Genomic DNA, 5,732 nt, shown 5'->3' on the forward strand with positions numbered 1-5,732 from the left:
ATATGATAAGTGTATGTTTACCTTTATAAAAAACTGCCAAACTGTTTTCCATCATTTTGCATTCCCACCAACGATGTATGGGAGTCCCAGTTGTTTTCCATTCTTCACAATACTTGGTATTCTCAGTCTTTAATTCCAGCCATTCCCTGTGTGCTGGCATCTCATCATGGTTTTAATTTGCACTGTCCTGATGGCTAATAATGTTAAACATCTTTTTGTGTGTGTGGGTCATGAGTGAATGTTCTTTGGAGGAGTCTTTCTAAATCTTTTGCCTCTTTTTATTGGGTTGTCTTCTTATTTAGTTTGGATACAATTTTTTTTTTTTTTTTGCAGTACGCGGGCCTCTCACTGTTGTGGCCTCTCCCGTTGCAGAGCACGGGCTCCAGATGTGCAGGCTCAGTGTTCATGGCTCACGGGCCCAGCCGCTCCATGGCATGTGGGATCTTCCTGGACTGGGGCACGAACCCGTGTCCCCTGCATCAGCAGGTGGACTCTCAACCACTGCGCCACCAGGGAAGCCCTGGATACAATTCTTTTGCTAGACACATATATTGCAAATGTTTTTCGCATTCTGTAGCTCATCTTCATTTTTCTTCACGGTATTTTCAAGAGTAGTGTGTTAAAATTTTGATGTGGACCATTCATCAGTTTTTTATTTTATGGTCATACCTTTTGCATTCTATCAAAGATATCTTTGCCTGCCCCAGAGTTGCAAAGATTTTCTCCTATGTTTTCTTCTGGGAGTTTTATTAACATATTTTTAGTCTTTACATTTGGGTTGATGATACATTTCAAGTTAAACTTGGTGCACCAGATGATGTATGGGTCAAGGTTTATTATTTCTTTCTGCATGTGAATGTCCCGATCTCTGAGCACTATTTGATGAAGAGAACATCCTTTCCCTGCTGACTTGCCTTAGCACCTATGTTGGAATCAATTGACCATGTGTGTGTGGATCTATCTCTGGACTCTCAATTCTTTTCCACTGACATATGTCTAAACTTATACCATAACTTTATTTTTAAGATGAAAAATTTAGAGCTGAAAGAGTAAAAAGTTTTGTACAAGGTCAAACCAAATAAGTTAGAGGCCAGGATGAAATGTGACTCTTGTAAATATTCATTTTTATTCATTTTTTTCATTTCCATGGGCATTATCAGCACTGCCCACAGTGGCATTCACAGACCATTGTGAGAAAAAGCCACCATCTGCTAAATATTCATTTTTAACTCTTGTTGGAAGTCAGCAGAGGGACACAGTAAATCGCCGTGGGGATATTGATACGGGGAAACAATGCTTCCCTGGACACCGCTTCCCAGCCTTACTATGGGGTCCCTGCAGAAGTGAGAGGCAGTGGGAGTGAGAGAGTTGGAGCTGGCTCTTCATGGAGCAGCCGTGTGACCTCACATGAGCTGCTCCATCCCTACTGGTTGAATCCACACAGTCTGGATTCTCTAGAGAAACAGAACCAGGCACATATCTTTGTATGTGTATAAGGGAACATCATAAGGAATCGGCTCATGCAATTATGGAGGTTGAAAGCCCCCACGATGTGCTGTCTGCAAGCAGGAAGGACGGTGGTGTAATTCAGTCCAAGTCCAGAGTCCTGAGAACCAGGGGAACTGAGGGCAGGAGAAGGTTGATGTCTCAGCTCAAGCAATCAGGCAGGAAGGGGCAAGTTCCTCCTTCCTCCTTTTTGATCTGTTCAGGCCCTCAGCAAATTGGATGATGCCGTCCACATTGGGGAGGGTAAACCCATTTACTGAGCCCACCTATTCAAATGTTAATTTCATCCAGAAACACTCTCACAGACACACCCAGAAATAATGTTTAGGGCTTCCCTGGTGGCGCAGTGGTTGAGAGTCCGCCTGCCGATGCAGGGGACACGGGTTCGTGCCCCGGTCCGGGAAGATCCCACATGCCGCGGCGCGGCTGGGCCCGTGAGCCGTGGCCGTTGAGCCTGCGCGTCCGGAGCCTCTGCTCCGCAACGGGAGAGGCCACAACAGTGAGAGGCCCACGTACCGCAAAAAAAAAACAAAAACAAATAATGTTTAGCCAAATATCTGGCATCCCGTGATCCAGTCAAGTTGGCACATGAAATTAACCATCACAGTTCCTCAGCTGTAAGATGCGGGTAAGAATAATACGAGCCTCACAGGAGTATTGGGGGATTGAATGAGGTGATGCTTTGGAAGTATTTAGTGGGGCATCTGGAACACAGTGGGCGCTCAGGAGACCGACTCTTCATACCCTTAGGCTTCATGAGGGTCTTTTCTCCTGGGGCTGACCCTGGAGATGTCCCCTTGTAGCAAAGGGAGCCCCTGTTGGCCTGGGCATCCCATTCCCAGGTACAGCCTCCGCTTTCTTCCCTGTTCTCCTGGGGGCTGGGCTGTGACCCACACGCAACTCCCCTGAGGGCACTCCAGCCCTCCTCCACGCAGCTGGATGTCAGCTCAGCCCGATCAGAGCAGTGGCCTGGACCCCACTCAAGAGCACGTCTCCAGAGCCCACCTCAGGCACACGCAGGGCAGTGATGCGTCATGCATCACGGTCATTCTCGAGGCCTCAGTAGGCCCAGTGAGGTGGGGACAGGGACTGTGGGTCCTGAGGGGCTGTTGGGGAGGCCAAGCACCACGCAGCACCTGCTGCATCATGTCTGGGTCTTCCTGCTAAAATCCCTGGACTGAGTGTCAAGCTTGAGACTGCCATGCAAATCTGCTCAGAAATGGATAAAGCTGCAGTGTTGTGGGCACGGGTGGTGTGGGGGAGTGGGGTAAGATAAAGGGGCCCTGGCCTAGCCCCCTCACCCACGATGTCTCCCTCATGCCTGCCTTTCCTAGGAATTCCTCCCAGGTGAGTCCAAGATCCCCTTTCACAGGGACAGGATGATATCTGGAAAGATAAGTCCAATATTAGCCTCCAATGTTGACTGAACTGTTAATCCTGTGTCAGGTACCATTCTAAGCACTTAGAACACGATGACTCCACAGGACTGCAAGGCAGGTATTACTGTTATCACTAGTTTACGTATGAAGAAACAGAGGCACAGAGAGGTTAAGTCATCTGTTCTAGGTCACACAGTAAATTAGTGCAAAGCTGGTATTTCATCACATGGGCTCTGGCTCTTAGACATTGCTTGAATGAAGATATTAATTTTACAAGTTAATTCTTTGGTTAGGTAGGAGGTTACATTCTAAAGAAGCAGCAGCTGGGGCACAGTGGACCCGAGGACAAAGGTAATGTTGGAACTTTGATTGAGAGTTTCTAAATGTGAGTTTCTGTGCTGCTTGCCTAAGATCATAGGACACTTGAGGTCTAATGTCTGATGTTGGGAAGTAATTTCTTCCTCCATGCCTCAGTTTCCCCAACTGTAAAAAGAGAGGTTTTGCTGAATCATCCCTACGTTTTGGAGACATCTTCATGGATTTAGTGAAAACAGGAGTTTAACATCAGCCACCTGGTTCAAACCTCCATGCCCCACTTACTAGCTGTGTGATCCTGGGCTGGATATTTAACCTCTCTGAGCTCAGTCTCTGCAGCTGCTAAATGAGAGTGCCACCTCTGGAACTCTTCAGTGAGGAACTGTGGCTGAGTCCATTCGGGCTGCTATAACAAAAGTACCATAGACTGGATGGCTTACAAATGACAGAACTTTATTTCTCATAGTTCTGGAGGCTGGGAAGTCCAAGATCAAGGCACCTGCAGATTCAGTGTCTAGTGAGAGCCTGCTTCTCTGGTTCAGACTGTCTTCTCGCTGTGTCCCTCAGTGCCTGAGGGACAAGGGAGCTCCCAGGGCCTCTTTCATAAAGGCACTAATCCCATTCATGAGGGCTCCACCCTCATGACCTCCTAACATCATCAGACTGAGGATTAGGTCTCAACATATGAATTCTGGGGGGACACGCACATGCAGTGTGTGGCAGGTCCCTAGCACGGGGCCCAACACACTGCAGCAGTCAACAAATATGGGACTTCTCTTCTGAGGCCCTTCCTGCTCTCTCTCTGGGATTTGAGCAGCAATTAGTCATCTAGCAAAGCCTGAGGAACTGGGTCAAAAGTGGCAAAGGTTGCCTGGTATTTAGGAGGGTGGGGGCCATGACAGTCAGTCCCTGGGCAGGTGTGTATGGGAGGGGTGACTGCTGGGGGGCCTGGGTAGTAAAGAAATGGTCCCAAAGGATGAACACCTAACCCTAGGAGGCTGTGTGACAGTCAGGAGTGTCTGGGGCAGTGGGAGCAGGAGAGAAAAGGAGGTACAAAATAGGAAGATCTATAGAAAGATAAAAAGAAATGTAAACTTACGTCCCACCATGAAATTATAAAACCACCATTTCCGACAATTAACTTGTGCCTAATAAAACTTTTTTCATACCAGGTCAACAAAGTGTGGATGAGATTTTATAACAGGAATTTTATAATTCTCTCATAAAAATTTATTACAACATTTGCTATGTAGTCACTAAACACAAGCCATTGTAAACAGAGCAGGCGACATTGGCCTTGGATTCATCAGTCCTGAGTCCCATCGCAATAGTAAACAGCTGTGGGCAAGTGTATCGCACGAAAGGTAACAGTGCCACATGGGGAGGGCTTCTGGTAATGTGTGTGTGTGTGTGTGTGTGTGTGTGTGTGTTTTAACAGAGCTGTACTTCTGTTTAATAAATTAGGAGAAAATAAAGTAAAAACTACCATGTAAACAAACACTTGAGGATGGTAACATTTTGCTTCATGTGTTTTACGCTTAGTATGCAGCTCTTGGTGAACATTCGCCCACAAGGGCACACAGAGGGAAGCAGAGTCACGGGGGCACACGGTGGCAGGTGCATTTGCTCCAACATAAAGTCACAGATGTCCCACCCATTTTCCTATAGGTCTGACTTTAGGAACAGAACATTGTACGGGAGCCAGGCATTTGCAGATCCCTCTGTCCCCCGGGAATGAAATAGCTTTAGGTTTTCTAAATCTTGGCTTCCAAAAGTATTTTTGAAGTATCCAAATATAAAGTACATTTCCATGTGGAATGCTGAACTAGCTGGCACATACCTTCAGTTTCCTTAGTGCAGACTCCCTTCTGTGCTCTGGATGTCCAAGCTATGGACAGTGCAAGTAAGTCCCCGCAGCCCACTTTGCACAAACCCCCCAAATAATGAAATCTGTGAAAACTGAAGGAATGCAAAGAATTAAACTTGGGTGCACTCATTACTTGGAGCTTCTGGCGTTCAAAGGGTAGCATCTAACCGGTCTCGCCTCAGGGAGGTGGTGGTTCTCCCATTGGACACAGGGCTGGATGAAGCTCTGTGTGGGAGATGGCTGTGCTCCATTAGGGAGGATGCAGAGGGTGGCTGCAATTGTCTGCTGGCATCCGCTCAACACAACACCATAGCAGAGGGACAGATTTATGTCTTCCGAGGAGCTGCCTCACTACAATGGACGTGCACATCCAAATGGCAAAGGTTTGAACTCCTTCTCCCGAGCTATAGCCTAAGAAAATAAAGACTAGCCTGTCCCTGTGTTTATAAAAATGTCCCATGTGGTAAGGAGGGTAAGGCAAGACACCTCCTTTATTTGTCACTGGACTTTCAAGGTTCCCCCTGGGGAAATCCTGTAGGGGTTGGTGAGACACCGTACTCCTTAAATGTCCCTCAAATGTTCCAGAAGAGGTTATGTTTACAAACTTGCTATAAAACAGGATTGTTGAGGTTTGGAATGATTTCAACTTACAAGGGGACTTGGCA

At 47.0% G+C, this 5,732-nt stretch overlaps 1 non-coding gene across 1 annotated transcript; it reads right to left on the bottom strand.

Annotated features, from left to right (window-relative positions):
• Positions 1-1,132: 1,132 nt before the first annotated feature.
• Positions 1,133-1,213, bottom strand: LOC136136721 (small nucleolar RNA SNORD35). The gene has a single exon (XR_010656663.1). It is a non-coding gene; the product is annotated as a small nucleolar RNA SNORD35 (small nucleolar RNA).
• Positions 1,214-5,732: the final 4,519 nt, after the last annotated feature.

This window comes from Phocoena phocoena, chromosome 16, assembly GCF_963924675.1.
Source record: "Phocoena phocoena chromosome 16, mPhoPho1.1, whole genome shotgun sequence".
NCBI classification, from domain to species: domain Eukaryota; kingdom Metazoa; phylum Chordata; class Mammalia; order Artiodactyla; family Phocoenidae; genus Phocoena; species Phocoena phocoena.